Raw genomic sequence first — 16,321 nt, forward strand, 5'->3', positions numbered from 1 at the left:
CTTACATAATTAATATTTCTTTAATTTTTTTTCTTTTTTTTAAAGTTACTACATACCCTTTTAATAGATTTTAAAATTTGTACAGAATTTAAAACTCGATTCATAAATGTTTTAATTTCATTTCTTACACTAAAATTTAATAATAATTTAATTTAATTTAATTTAAAATTTTAATATTATTTAATATATATTTATTTTTAATAATTATTAAAATATAACTTCTATCATTATAATAGTTATACTAAAAAATAAAAATAAAAATAATTAAAATGAAAATAGTAATAATGAAAATAAAAATATAACATATGATTTCATATATTTAAATATATTAAATTATATTAGTTTTTAAATTAAAATTAAATAATTATTAAATTTTAAATAAAAAATATAATTTTTAAAAAAATTATTTATGGGATAAAATATGTTAACAGATTTCAATAATTTTTTTAAGAATTATGTTTTAATTAAAATTTCATAATTATTCAATGTAATTAAAATTCTAATATTATTTAATATATTTTTATATTTTAATAATTATTAAAATATTATTTATATTAAAATAATAATTATATTAGAAAAACAAAAGAATTAAAATAAATATAGTAATAAGAAAAAAAATAACTACATAAAATTTAATTTAATATATTTAAATATATTAAATTATGTTAAAATATTAAATTAAATTAAATAATTACTAAAACTTAAATAAAAAAACAAAATTTTAAAGAAATTTGTTTATCAAATCTGTTAAAATATTTTTTGTGTTTTGTTATTGAAGCATTATAATGTAGAAGGTGGAAGTTTTTTCAAGTCACTCCTCAGTATCTTTCCCAAGGCATTCTTTGGTATTGCGTCCACAAATCCTACGCGCCTTATTTTCTTGTATGGTGCAACCTGCATCCCAAAAAAACACAAAAATAATAACAAAAAGGCTTAATTACCTACTTAGTCCCCATGTTCAGAGGTAATTTGCTGTTTAGTACCCGGTTTTAAAAATGTAGGCATTTGATACCTATGTTTTGAAATTTGTATCAATTGAATCCTACCCACTTAACGCCGTTATAAATCTAACGTTTTTTCTGACTGTGTATGTGATTTGTGGACGAGCGGTTATGGACGAGCGTTCGCTTCGTTGGACGAGCGTCCTCTTCTGCCTGACTGGGCGTTCGCTTCGCTGGACGAGCGTCCTCTTCTGCCTGACTGGGCGTTAGCTTCGCTGGACGAGCGTCCTCTTCTGCCTCGCTGGACGAGCGTCCTCTTCGCTGGACGAGCGTCCTCTTCGCTGGACGAGCGTCCTCGTCGCTCGTCCACAAACGCTCGTTCACAAATCACATACACAGTCAGAAAAACGTTAGATTTATAACGGCGTTAAGTGGGTAGGATTCAATTGATACAAATTTCAAAACATAGGTATCAAATGCCTACATTTTTAAAACCGGGTACTAAACAGCAAATTACCTCCGAACATGGGGACTAAGTAGGTAATTAAGCCTAACAAAAACGATTAGCTTAAACATTCATAAGACGTATTTTTATTATATAGTTTCACTACTTAAATAAATTAATGTAATATTTTGGTTAAATTAATATAATTGTTTATCTGAACCAATATATATCCATTATAACATATTCAAACATTTTTTAATTATTAAAAAAAACCTTTAGAAATTTTTATAATCATCATCAACTTTGTGATGACATTAAAAGTTAATGATCACTTAATTATAATAGAGAGAAACAAGATATCTTTGTATACATAAATATGCTAGACAATAAAAGGGAGACGAAAAAAATAGAGGGAGACACGTAGAAATAATAGAGTTTGAAAAGGGAAAGAAAGTATAGAGAAGAATAAGTTCTCACACATGAAGACTCTGCCAACAAATAATTTTTTTTTTAAATTATAAAATAAAGAGTATCGGCTTATGACCAATTTCTTTCCTTTTTCCCACCATTCTTAAAATAAAAAAAAATAAAAATATTTAAAACCAAACAAAATGTCAATTTTGTTAAACCAAATCCTTGTTGGGTTCACTTTTCAAAAATATCAAAGAATCCAAAATAATTTTCAAACAAATTCACAAACATTTATCTATGTAATCATTAATTGTTCATCATAAATGGATATACTTACCAGCAACGTCAATCCTTAGGTACATAAAACAATTTTTTTTAGTTTCTTGACATTATTATTTTTTAGTTTTATTTGATGATTTTCTATAGTTTTTTTAAAATAAATTAGGGTGACGACTCACAACATCTTTTCTTAAATCTATTTGTTTTCAGTTCGCTGTCCCGTTGTGACCAAGTTGTAACAATCAGTAATTAAAAAATATTAAAAAATTTAAATTTATAAAACAAAAAATTAAAGATTTTATATTAATATTAATTTTTCTTTTAATATACATATGTAGTGATGATTATACTAAAGATGAAACAAATATTTAGTTATTTTAATCATTATTAAAATTTATTTTTTTTATATAAAAATCATAACTTTTGTTCTTATTATATTAAAATGAAAATATAATATTATTATTATTATACTGAAACGATTATTTCTAAAATTGAACTAATAATAAATAATACTTTAATATATGTTTTGGTAGGAATTCAAAGTTTAAAATCTCATTGAAGGCACAAGGGAATGGTACCTGTTTGGCGACAAAATCGATTATTTCTGCTTCAGTGAGGGAACTTTGGGGTTGTCTTACCACGATCGCCATGGGAACTTGCCCTGCTTCTTCGTCGGGGTATCTGTTAATGATAAATATATGTGAAGTTTATTAATTCTTTTATACATATATACATATATATATATATATATATATATATATATATATATATATATATATATAATAAATATTCTACTCAACGAGTTATTATTATATTTTATTAAATTGTGGTTTCTATATTGTTATTATTATTATTCTTTATTTTAAAACTTTAAAAAGAATTAGAATCTCAATAATAGAATCATCACCAGTTACATTCTCAAAAGATAACTCTTAACTCCATTTTCGCATTACCAGTCAATATTTGTATCACGAAACATTAATAAATTGTCCTTTTTCTTTTTACTTTAAGATCCTAAACAATGAAAAATCCAACACAAAACAACTGGCCAAACGTGCAATGCTTGTCAAAACAAGAAGAAAAATTAAGTATAAGATAAAAGTCTTAAATATATTAAATTATATCAATTGTCACTCCAAGTTTTAACAATAAACAAGATAATTTTAATATATTTAATGTGGTTATTTAATATAAAACATACTTAATTAAAACTATGGAAGTGATACTTAATCATAATCAATAACAAGTCTTTTGTTTAGAGATATAAGGTAATGTATTCTTTAGACAATAGATGATCATCTATCAACTTCAAATTTGTATGAAGAAACTAAAAGTCATCAAAGCTTTGAGAAAGCTTGCCAAACTACCATGGCTTTACTTCAAGAAGAAAATGGATGGAGGGTATGATATAAAAGTTGCAAATGAAAGGCTAATAATAATACTTCTTAGAAGTACTTATAGAGATGATAGAATATTCTTTAATTCTTTTAGCATATTTTATAATCTCTAAAACACTTACAATTTTATTTGTGTATTTATTTCTTTCTCTATTTTTTAAAGTCTTCTTTTCTGAATCTTCCTTTGAAGTTCTTCTTGATTTCTTTTTTATGCTTCTTATATTTACTCTTATATATTAAGTTCTTTTTCTCCCTCTTTAATAGGTTCTTTTTAACTCTAATCACATTAAGTCATGATGAAAATACAAGAGACAAGAGTAGATGAGATGATGTTAAAAGACTTTAATGAAGAAAACAAACGCTATAAGAATGTATGATGCCTTTCTAAAGTTATGTAGGAAAACTGTTGAAAGTCCAACATCGATTAGAGATAAGACCAATTTAAAGTATATAAGTAGGTGCAAACCTTACCTTACAAGTTGGTTTTATAGGGTTGAGTTAGGCTTAAAGTCTACATGTTCAAGAGCTCATTAATGTACTACAAGATATAAAATGTGTTTCGACTACATCAAAGTACAAGCCAAAGGATGTCAACAAAAACTCATGATATTTTAAGAAAAACTCTTATAAGTTTTACTATATAAGCATACATCCTCAAACAATCCTTTTTGGACACCTATATAAGAAAAAAACGAGAATAAAGTCTTGAGAGACATCATCAATATTATACATGCATGTGATTAAGTGTTCAAAGTCCTAAGGTGCAAAAGCAATAGTCTATCTTCTAAACGACTAAGTTATAATTGTAAACTATTTACATGCATGTGAAATTATTCTTTAAGAGTAAGGGGAACTGTTAGGGGTTGGAAGGTATACGAGAGAAGAAGAAAGTATATGAAAGAAGAAGAAGGACACCGAACGGTGGAAGGCGGGGAGAGGTCGAGCCAAACAGTGGAAGACGGTAAGGGAGAAGAAGAAGAACACCGAATAATGGAAGGCGAGGAGATGTCGTGCCGGACGATGGAAGGCGGTGAGGAATCAAGCTGAATGGCTGAAGGCTTGATTCGAACGGTGGAAAGAAGTGAAGAACTGGAGCCAACCGATTGAAGAATCCTAATTGTTGTAGTAGTGAGGATGGGCGGGAAATAATTATAGTAAATAGAGCTATATCATGGGAAAATATTCAATATAAGATAATTATAGTTAATAGAGCTATATTATAGGGAAATATTCAGTATAAGATAATTATAGTAAATAAGGCTATATTCTAGGGAAATATTTCGTAGAAGATGGGCGAAAAATATTCAAAATAAATAGGGTTAGAGTCTATTGTTTGGAGTATGTTTTGATTATCTTTTCTGCCTACTATGATTGTGATTAATTAGGTTTCCTACTCCAGAACTTAACAATTGGTCCGACCTGCCGGATCCTGTTGAGAGGAGTGAAAGGTGTGATGGAGGGAAGAATGGAAGGAAGATTGAACATCGTGGAGGAAAGACTAGAAAAGATTGGAAAGAATGAATTTCTCTTATTAATGGTAATAGAATTCTGTAAACAAAGGATAGTTGGGAGAATAACCTCCCTCATAGGATTGTAGCCGCCTATTAACAAACTCAATAATCAAACACTGAATATTTTCCTATAATATAACTCTATTCTCTATAATTATCTTATATTGAATATTTTCCTATAATATAACTCTATTTACTATAATTATTTTATACTGAATATTTTCCATGATATAGCTCTATTTATTATAATTATTTCTCACTCATCCTCACTATTACAACAGTTAGGATTCTTCAATCGATCGACTCCAGTTCTTCACTTCTTTCCACCGTTCGAATCGAGCCTTCACCGCCTTCAGCTGTTCAACTCGATTCCACACCGCCTTCCATCGTCCGACTCGACATCTCCTCGCCTTCCACCGTTCGGTGCTCTTCTTCTCCCTTATCGCCTTCCACCGTTCGGTATCCTTCTTCTTCTCTCTACCTTCCAACCCCTCGCAGGAACACATATTTGATATTCACTCTAGATAGTGTGAACCTTGTAATTAAATAACTTTCTTTTATAGCTTGGAGAAACTTTGCTTACCTAGTATGGAAAGACGTTGTGTATTCGATACTAAATTCAAAGTGGACAACCTACGGAGACTTTGTATCATTGAAAGAAACTCTAGATAAAAATGAGTATAGCCAACAGAATCTTACGGAATAACTGCAGCATCATTTTTCTAGCTCCGCTGGAGCAACCTGCAATGCACATTATTTTCAATGCCTTGCTATATATCACATCAAACAACAATATCAACGAACAAATCATATAACAGAAAATAATTTATACTTAATATTTGTAAAACATGTTACAGATTTTTAGTAACGACAGGTTTGTTACCTGGTAGCCCTTGTATTTGTATTTGATCAACTCCTTTAACCTATCAATAACATACAAGAAACCATCATTATCGAAATAACAAAGGTCTCCAGTCCTTAACCATCCATTCACCAAAGTTGCTGAGGTTGCTTCTGGCTCGTTAACATAACCTGCTCCAACATTGTCCATGCTTTGATAAGGATCATATAGTAGTTGAAGAGGAGTGCAAAGAAACATGTTTTTCAACGCATGGTTTGAGTTTAATTTACTAACCATTATAAAATCATGACAGAAATTTTAATAAATAGAATGGTCCTATGGTACAAATTCTTGCATTAAAGTTATTAAAATAAATATATTATATAATAAGTTATATTTTTATTTTCATTTTCATTCCAGTTTATTAGTACATAACTTTATTCCTATATTTATATATGGTAGAGACATTAAAAGTCTATTCTAATCAAGATTTTAGTTTATGTTCGATGTCCTTAACATGCATGTGATGATAAATATAAAAGGGTATATAGGAGATCTTATATCGACTAAAGATCAAATTAATTTATAATATAAATAGAGAAAAATCTCATTTTATGAGTATAAAACTTTTACCAATCAAATTTCTAGTACTTAAGACCTCAATTCTATTAGCAATTAATTTTTTATCCTAAATGGAGAGATTACATGGCTTAAGAGATTAAGGCTTTTGAAGATACTAGCATTTGATTTTAGTCCCTTTACTCGAAAGAACATTTACATCCTATAGAATACAAATGAATTTTTAAATTGAAATATAACGTTGATGGTTCAGTCGACATATACAAAGCTCAAATTAATAGCCAAATGGTACACACAACACCCTAATTTCTCATACTTTTTACCGATGGTTATGTTAGGAATAAGATAATAAAAGAAAAGAGAGAAATAAACGACACAAGAATTTAACGTGATTTAGTGTACCAATGTCTGAGTATTGTATGCTTACATCCATATACTAGGAAGTATATTTATTTTGGTGTATCTTTCAAGTTTAATAGAGGGTTACTTATATAGCTAAATAAATAACAATATCTCACAATACTAAGTGATGTGTGACTAAATTAAACTTCATAATACTAATAGGTAAAACTTACTCTTGTAAGGATCTCAATTGTTGTTGCAAAAATTTGCAGCCTACACTAATTAGATATCAACAATGCTTTCTTAAATGGTGAGTTAGTTCAGGAAGTATAAATGGATATTTTCCAAAGTATAGTACAAAAGAAATGGTTTGCAAGTTAAATAAATCTAAATATGAACTAAGACAAGTTTGTAGACAATGGTTCTGCAAGTTCTCCTCAACATTACAACAATGGTTTTACACAATCTAAAAATGATTACTCTCTTCACTTATAGTTTTGATTTTTTACTGCTAATTTTGTTTCCTATATCATCATCTTTTGAGGCCTTGATTCTTCTTGTGCTAACAAAGTACAATTGACACTGAGTTCCTTATTCAAACTAAAGAACTTGAAGTCATCTCAAATACTTAGGTTTAAACATTGTTAGATCTACCAAGTGTATTTCCTTGAGTTAGAGAAAATATATTCTATCTTTGATTGATTATATTGGCTTGTTAGGTAGCAAACCATTTACATTACCGAATCCCAATTTAAAGCTTAGTCTCAATGATGGTGATCTTATTCAGGATCCTTTTGTATATAGAAGATTAATTCATAGGCTTATGTACTTGACTCTTTCCAAGCCAGACATTACCTTTTCAATTTACAAGTAAAAAGTCAATATACGAAGAATCCATTAACTACACATTTAACTACAACCACTAGCTTTTGGTGATTCTTTTCTTGAAAATTTGTCAAACAAGGTATTGTATATAAATCTTCAACAGAATTAAAATATTATTGTACCTTATTATCAAATAACCAATCAAGTAAGTTTGGCTACAACAATTATTCAAATATTTTGAAGCTTCAATTGACACAATTATACTCTTCTATAATAACTAATGTGTCAATACACTTTACTTATAACCCCTCCCAAAGAGGTCCAAAGCATATAAAAATTAATTATTATTTTATTCATGAATTTGTTCAATAATGACTCTTCACTCTCATTTATCTTAACATCAAGGAACATCGAATAACTGATAAATCTACAAAAGTTTGCTAGAAATCATCAAACTTAGAAGATATTAAAATAAAAATATGATTAGATATTATATAATCAGTTATTTTGTTTCCTTCTATTTTCTATTATATATATAACTTTCTCTTTTATATAAATAACGTCTTATGTATTGAATTATTTAGTTTTGATAAAAGTTGAGTGTTTAATTAAATATTAATTACCTTTCATAATAGTAGGTGATTTGAGCCAGAGTTCTCCCTGTTCACCTGGAAACATGGCTTCTCCTGTGTCTGGATTCACAATTTTGGCTTCCACCCTCGATAGCAGTTTACCTGTTGTTTCCAGGTGACATTTATCACAATCTCAACACTCATTCAACATCTTCTAAATGACTGAAAACAAAAAAAAAACAATTTAAAAACATGTGAATGTATTTTGATGTTTGATTAAACAAGTAGTTTGTGATTTATCACTCTTATAGAAAATTTGTTCATCATATAAGTGTTGCATCCATTAAATATTTCTTTTAAATAAGCGTAAGAAGTTTAAGAGAAAAGAAATAATCATGTTCACCTTTTAATATCTTTTTCTTTTAAAATACCAAACACACTTAGAAAGTTAGTAACACACGTATGGACACATCAATTCATGTCGTTATGTTTTATCCCTCAAAATTTAAAACTTCAAAACATATTTTTATTAATAAAATAATTGTTAAAATTATATAAAAGTACAATGTAAATATTTTTTTTATCATCTTATATTATCAGTTATTTTATACTTGTAAATTTAATTTCCAAATTTTGATAAAATTCAAAAAAAAAATTAATTATCCTGATTCTTTTAGTGAATAAGAGAGATTGCATCTTAGAGTACAAGTTCGATATTATGAACTTGATGTCTGTTTTCACTCTGAATGGAGAAATATATCAAAGATGAGTGATATATTAATTTTTGTAGCAACTGGAATAGCTAACGATAATATTATTAATTAAATAACCGTCAATAATTCGGTAAATTTAAATTGGAATGAAATAATTTTTACGAGTATTATTGAAAAATAGTTTATAACTAAAGATTTATGTTAAAAGAAATTCTCGTACTTTAATATAAAAGTTAGGTTTCAACATACTCTTTGATTTTGAATTAAACCTTTTATTCTCACTTTATTAATTCTTAGATTGGAATAAAAATTTTGTACAAAACCTTAAAACATAGTACTTTACTTTGACAGTTGAGATTTTGATTTGGAAATCCGTAGTTAGAAAAATAATTTTTATAATTTGAACTAACACCACCTACTTTCTGTTTCAAATTACTTCAATAATAATTTTATTTCAACTTCATTAAGTATTGGATCGAGCTCAAAAAGTTTATTGTATATTTTTAAGATAATATTCTTTACTATAACCACTCAAATTTATATTTAGAAGTCTGTTGTAAAAAATATCATTTTTACATTTGGGATAAGGAACAAGTCTTCTCTCAAACTACCATGAATTGTCAAATGTAAAATACTATTATAGTATTTAAATGATTCATATATTGACTTTACTGTTACGTGCTTGTGAATGTATCGGAAAAAAAATAACATTTAAATAATAGTATATAATAATATAAATTTTTTATATAATGTCAAGAGGTGAAGTGAAAAAAAAAAGAAAAAAAATTTGGTAGTTGTATCCACCGATCTTTCTTTTTCATTTTTCTCTATTTTCATTTTCTTTCTCATTAAAAAATATCAGTTGATTAAGATTTTAAAGTAGCTTGAAAATATTTTTCCATCGATTCGGAAGTAAAGTTTTACTTGAAGTTGTTTTTAGATACCAAAAATATATATTAAATCATTATTTTCTTTATATTTTTCGATTGTATTTATTTTATTTAGTGAAATATTCTAAACTTTATTTATTATTTATTTTGTTATTATTATTGATATTTATTTTATTAAGTGAGATGTCTCGTTTTTTTATTTATATTTATTTATTATATTATTTTATTTAGTGAGGTGTTTAAAACCTTATTTTTTTTCTTATTTATATTTATTTGTATTTTTACTTTATTAAGTGAGGTGTGATTAACCTCAATTTATTTATTTATTTGTCATTATGCTTTATATTTATTTTATTTTGTCACGTATTTTTATTCTTATTTTTTTTACTTGTCTTTATTATTTATATTTATTTTATTGAATGAGTGTTTATAACTTCGTTTGTTTATTTGTATTTATTTTAATTTTTACTTTATGCAATGAGGTGTTCTTAACTATATTGTTTTTATTTATTTGTTTGTATTATTTATACTTTTTTATTCAGTGAGGTGTTTTTAAATTGTTTTTACTATCTTTACTATTTATATATTTTATTTATTGAAGTGTTTATAACTTCATTTTTTTTGTTATTTATACTTATTTACATTTTTACTGTATTTAATGAGATGTTCTTAATATCATTTTTTTTAATTTATTTATGATTTAAATTTATTTCATTTAATGAGGTGTTTATAATATATTTTTATTTATATTTAATTTATTATTTATTTTATTTGGTAAGGTATTTGATAACCTCATATTTTTTTTATTTGTCTTTATTATTTATGTTTATTTTATTTGTTGAGTGTTTATAACGTATTTTCTTTTGTGTTATTTATACTTGCATTGTTAATTTATTTAGTTAGGTATTCTTTACCTCATTTTTTATTTATTTATTTGTCTTTGTGATTTATATTTATTTTATTTGGTGGGTGTTTTTAACCTCATTCTTATTTATTTATATTTTTTATTTCAATTTCTTTATTTAGTGAGGTGTCCATAACCTCATCTCATCTTACTTTTATAAGTGAAGTACTTGAACAAAAATTTAACCATGTCCATCCATAAAATAAATTAAGAGTATATTGACTAAAAAACTAGGAAACCTTCGAAATTGATACGAGGCTTTTTAAACTTGTTCCCGACCATCATTCTTCAAGAGGATAAAAGGCAACAATGTTTATGTTTGTGGTGATAACAATTTTAACTTGAAAAGAAAAATTTAATCTTAGTTTGAAAAATCAGAAGAACATAGTTTAAAAGTTGTAAAACTATAAGGTAAAAGAGGTAACTCAAGGTGAAAGTTATTATATAGGTACTAGAAAGCGTGAGACCTAAATAAATAACAAATATTTTTGAAAATATGATATAAATTAGTTATTATGAAATTGAAGTGTGTTGTGTGACACAAGAATACATGAAATTATTGTATTAATATATATTGGATAAATTGTATGAATATGGTTATTTTTAAGAAAAAAATGACCATATTGTATGGTGTAATGTATATATTGATATAATGTGTTTCGACGTGAATATCTTAACTTTACTAAACTCTCATATTCACTTAGACAGTGAGGTTTATCTAGTAAGAGTCGAAACAGGTTCACAATCTACGAGATCATTATGAAATGTTATCGTGACTTAAAGGACAAAAAAGAATTAACCTTGTAATGATGATTTTGGGATGTGGATTATGGTGTTGAGATAAGTAAAATGTTGTTGTTGATTATTGATTTATTGCAAATAAAACATTTTGAGAAGTGTAAGACTTTACAAGAATATCGATACCATATGTATATATTTTCTAGCTTTAATTATGAAAAATGTTGAATGATAATTTGAACGATAAATATATGAACTAAAAACTAAATTATATGATATTAAATGCATCATAATTTTTTTATAATTAAGCTTAACCTTGTATTTTTATTGTTGTTTGTGTTTGTTTAATGCAATGATCGAATACATATATTATATGTGAGTAGAGAATCAAGTGGATGAACCTATAGTTGATAGTAGGAACAACAATAAGAATGTCAAATTTGAATATTGTATTATATTATGAATATGTAAACAAAATGTGTGTTTTAAATTAAGCACGTTTGAATAATGTAGAACTTCTTGGACATATCAGGATATGTTCTTTCTAGAGAACTTTCATATGTAGTGTACCTATGAGTATGTTGTTATGTAAAATATTATGGACCATTAAATATAAAATGAAGTTGTTTGTAATATATTTATAGTTATTTTGAGTTGTTACATCTATGGTATCATAGCAGTTCGTTCCAAAAGGATTGAGTGTGACAAATTAAGAAACAGTGATGTAGTTGGTAAAGAAGAAAGATAGAAAGCCTAGCCGGTGTGTAAATTGTTAAGAGTTAAACAAGATTGTTGAGGAATGATAATTGAATAGTTGAGTTCCATGAAGTTGTTATAAGTATGCAGTGATATTGTTTTAAGAAATGAATGTTATAAGTATTGTAGTGTATAAATGACATGTTTATATATCCTATGCTTAGGAGGTGCATGAAGGTTACTTAAGTAATAATAGAATTATTGAGAATGAACATGACATTGATTGAAAGAGTTAGGTGTATGCTTTCTGAAGAAAAATTGCCTAAGCATTTCTGGGGTGAGACATTGTTTACAACAGTGCATGTTATTAATCTAAGTCCTGCAGTTGCTTTGAACTTTGAGGTGCCAAACAAGATTTGGTTTGGCAAGAATGTTACTTATGATCATTTGCGTGTCTTCAGTTGTAAAGCGTTTGTTCATGTTCCAAAGGATGAAAGATCCAAGTTGGATGTGAAGACAAGGCAATGAATCTTCATTGGCTTTGGTCAGGATGAATTTGGCTACAATTTGTATGATCTTGTTGAAAAGAAAGTTGTTAGAAGTCGTGATGTTCAATTCATGGAAGATCAAACCATTGAAGATATTGATAAGGTGGAAAAGTCTACACCTAAGGAAGATGGTAATGTGGCTGATTTTGATCCAATTCGGTTGTCTATTAATGATTTGGATATTGATGTTCATGATGATGAACAACATGGTGATATTAATAATCAGCAGATTGAAGATGACTTGGATGTTCCTATTGATAATGTTGATGAAGAGGAACATGGTGTGTCACTAGATGAGAGTCTTGGTGATGTACCTGAGTTACCAGAAGCTCAATCCAGAAGATCTGATAGGCAAAAACAACCTTCTAAGAAGTATTCTACCGATGAGTATGTGATGTTGACTGATGAGGGAGAACCTGAATGTTATGAGAAGGCCATTGAAAGTGAAGAAAAGCAAAAGTGGTTGGATGCAATGCAGGATGAGATGAAATCTCTGCATGATAATCACACATATGACTTGGTGAAGTTACCTAAGGGTAAGCAAGCCTTAGAGAACAGGTGGATTTTCAAGGTGAAGCAAGAGAGAAATTCTACATCTACCAGATATAAAGCCAGATTAGTGGTGAAAGGCTTCAGACAAAGAAAGGGTGTTGACTTCAATGGATTTTCTCACTTGTGGTGAGGATGACATCCATCATAACTGTGTTAAGTTTAGCTGCTACTCTAGATTTGGAGGTTGAGCAGATGGATGTGAAGACAACTTTCCTTCATGGTGATTTGGAGGAGGAGATTTACATGAAGCAACCGGATGGTTTTCTTGTTGAAGGCAAGGAAGACTATGTGTGTAGGCTACGAAAAAGCCTATATGGTTTGAAGCAGGCTCCGAGACAGTGGTATAAGAAGTTTGAGTCAGTTATGTGTGAGCAAGGCCACAAGAAGACTACTTCTAACCATTGTGTTTTTCTCAGGAAATTTTCTGAGAATGATTTCATTATACTGTTGTTATATGTTGATGACATGCTTATTGTTGGGAAAGATGTATCCAAAATTGACAGGTTGAAGAAGCAACTGGGCGAGTCATTTGCCATGAAAGACATGGGAGCTGCTAAGAAGATTCTTGGTATAAGTATCACTCGTGATAGAAAAGAGAAGAAACTTTGGCTATCACAGGAGCAATACATTCAGAAGGTGTTGCAAAGATTCCAAATGGAAAATGCTAAAGTTGTAAGTACTCCTCTTGGTACTCATTTTAAGTTGAGTGTTAAACAAAGTCCTTCAATGAAGCTAAGAAGATGGATATGAGCAAAGTTCCTTATGCTTCTGCGATGGGTAGTTTGATGTATGCAATGGTATGTACAAGGCCTGATATTGCACATGTTGTTGGTATAGTTAGTAGATTCCTGTCAAATCCAAGTACAGAGCATTGGAATGCTGTGAAATGGATTTTGAGGTATCTTCGTGGTACTAGTGGTTTGAGGCTTTGTTTTGGAGGTGATAAGCCTACTTTGGTGGGTTACTCGGATTCAGATATGGCTGGAGACATTGATTCCAGAAAGTCTACTTCAGGCTATTTGATTCATTTTGCAGGGGAAGCCTTGGCTTGGCAATCAAAGTTGCAAAAGTGTGTAGCGTTGGCTACTATTGAGGCAGAATTCATTGCACTTACTGAAGCGTGTAAGGAGTTGTTATGGGTGAAGAAATTCTTGCAGGAGCTTGGTTTTGTGCAAGGAAAATACTTGTTGTATTGTGACAGTCAAAGTGCTATTCATCTTGGCAAGAATCCAACTTTTCATTCTAAATCCAAACATATTGATGTAAGGTATCATTGGATAGTTGATGTTTTGGATGCTAAGTTGTTGCAATTAGCGAAGGTTCATACAAATGATAATGGTGCTGATATGATGACCAAGGCCTTGCCAAGAGGGAAGTTTGAAGTTTGTTGTGAGATCGCCGATTTGGCGGATATCTCCACATAGTCGTGAGGGGGAGATTTGTTGGGTCATTGGGCTCCCTTCTTATGTGGAGAATAGGCCCAAATAATGTGGATCTTTAGGTCTCACTAGGTTAATAGAGATGGATCAGATTAGTAGAGCACATTAGAGTCATTTGAAGAGAGGCAAAAAGCCAAGTGGGAGAAAAAGAAAGAGAGAAAGTCATTCCCGAATAACCCTAAACCTGCACTGATGTTTTATTCTCTGTGAACTCATTAACCGTTGGATCGAGTTAACTTTTTGACAGTAGGTTCCAGACATATGGTTCTTCATTCTGACCGTTCGGATAGTCAATCAGATGTCTAGATTGGGAGAAATCGGTCTCGCACCAGCAGCCCTGTTTTGGAGATTTTTCATCTTCTTTGTTCTCATTTGTAAGCATTTGTGTTTATTTAAATTGGCTTATTGAACACATCATTTGGTGTTATTATTGGAGACTCTTTTGTACTCTATTATTGATCGTAGTGGATTTTTCTTTGGTCTGGACGACTCGTGGTTTTTACCCTTGCATTGAGGGGTTTTCCACGCTAAAAATTGTTGGTGTCTCTTTGTGCTTTGGATTCTATTTTTGTTCTATTTGTTTGGTGCTCCTCACAGATTCTCGCAAGAAAGGGGGATTGAATTTCCGTTGCGTTATTACTGTTGGATAAGTTGTTATATTTTTTTTGGCTCTTTCTCCATCATTTTATGCTAGAAAAGTCTGAACCTACGAAGAGGGTTTTGGAATGTTATTGGTTTTTTCTATGTCAAGATGTCCTTAACGGTTAAGTATTTCAAGAAGAGGGAAAGTTATTTTTGAAGATAATATGAACTCTCATGGAACATAACTTGAAGAGTAATGAGTTGTTTAGGTTATTGTATTAGGCCATACAAATAAAATCTATGAAAATATTCACCTTAATAAATAATTTTCTCTTACTATTATTATTAGTAATTTATTTATGGGTAAAAAATGTGATTAATAAAAAAATTGCAGTAAGTTAAACAAAAATATACGGTAGTAGATAATTATAATGATTTTAGAGGCATGGAACATATTTCTACAATTTTTTAGAACGTTTTATAAAATAAAATTTTAAAAAAAGTAAATCAGAAGTGGACAAAGAACTTTTAGCGTTTGTTCGCTTCTACGGATGTTACTGTAGACAGCGATTACCGAAGACGAAATTGAGTGTGACGTTGTGTTCACTTCCACGGATTTGACAGGATGGAATTGAGTGAATTTGAGGGATACGTGATTTTAGTATCACTTGATTTACACTGATTGTAAAGCAAATGTCATGTTTGCCTTTAGGTCTTACCCTCACTAGGAACCCTCCCTTCATCTCCAACGTCAAAGAAACGCGAAAGTAAATCTTCGTCGTCGCGGGTGTGTTCCTTGGCTTCCAATCTGGACCGTATGATGGAGTCAGTAAACTCGTGGGCGGTGGTGATTGATTCTCGGAGCCTCCTTTCTGATCCAAAGTTGAACAACTTCTTTGTTTTCGACGCGAAACGTGTTAAGCTCAGGAACCTCTCTGAAATCAGCCTTGTTGCATCCTTGAACGCACTCATGAAATCGGTGCCAGCAGTGTAGTCCTCGCCGAGACTGGCGGGGGGACGTTGAAGGCTAGCTTGCAAATGTTGTGGAAGGAGAAGCGCTCGAGGAGGTTCTGCAAATCAAGGACCCTATTTGTTTGGGAGGCTATGGAGAGAATT

General features: G+C 29.5%; 1 pseudogene; it reads right to left on the bottom strand.

The window, feature by feature from the left end:
• Positions 1-780: 780 nt before the first annotated feature.
• On the bottom strand, positions 781-6,035 carry LOC148200241 (beta-phenylalanine coenzyme A ligase-like; annotated as a pseudogene).
• Between the last annotated feature and the right edge of the window lie 10,286 nt (positions 6,036-16,321).

This window comes from Vigna umbellata, chromosome 4 (assembly GCF_029865625.1).
Source record: "Vigna umbellata cultivar VRB3 chromosome 4, Vumbellata_1.0, whole genome shotgun sequence".
Lineage (NCBI taxonomy): Eukaryota > Viridiplantae > Streptophyta > Magnoliopsida > Fabales > Fabaceae > Vigna > Vigna umbellata.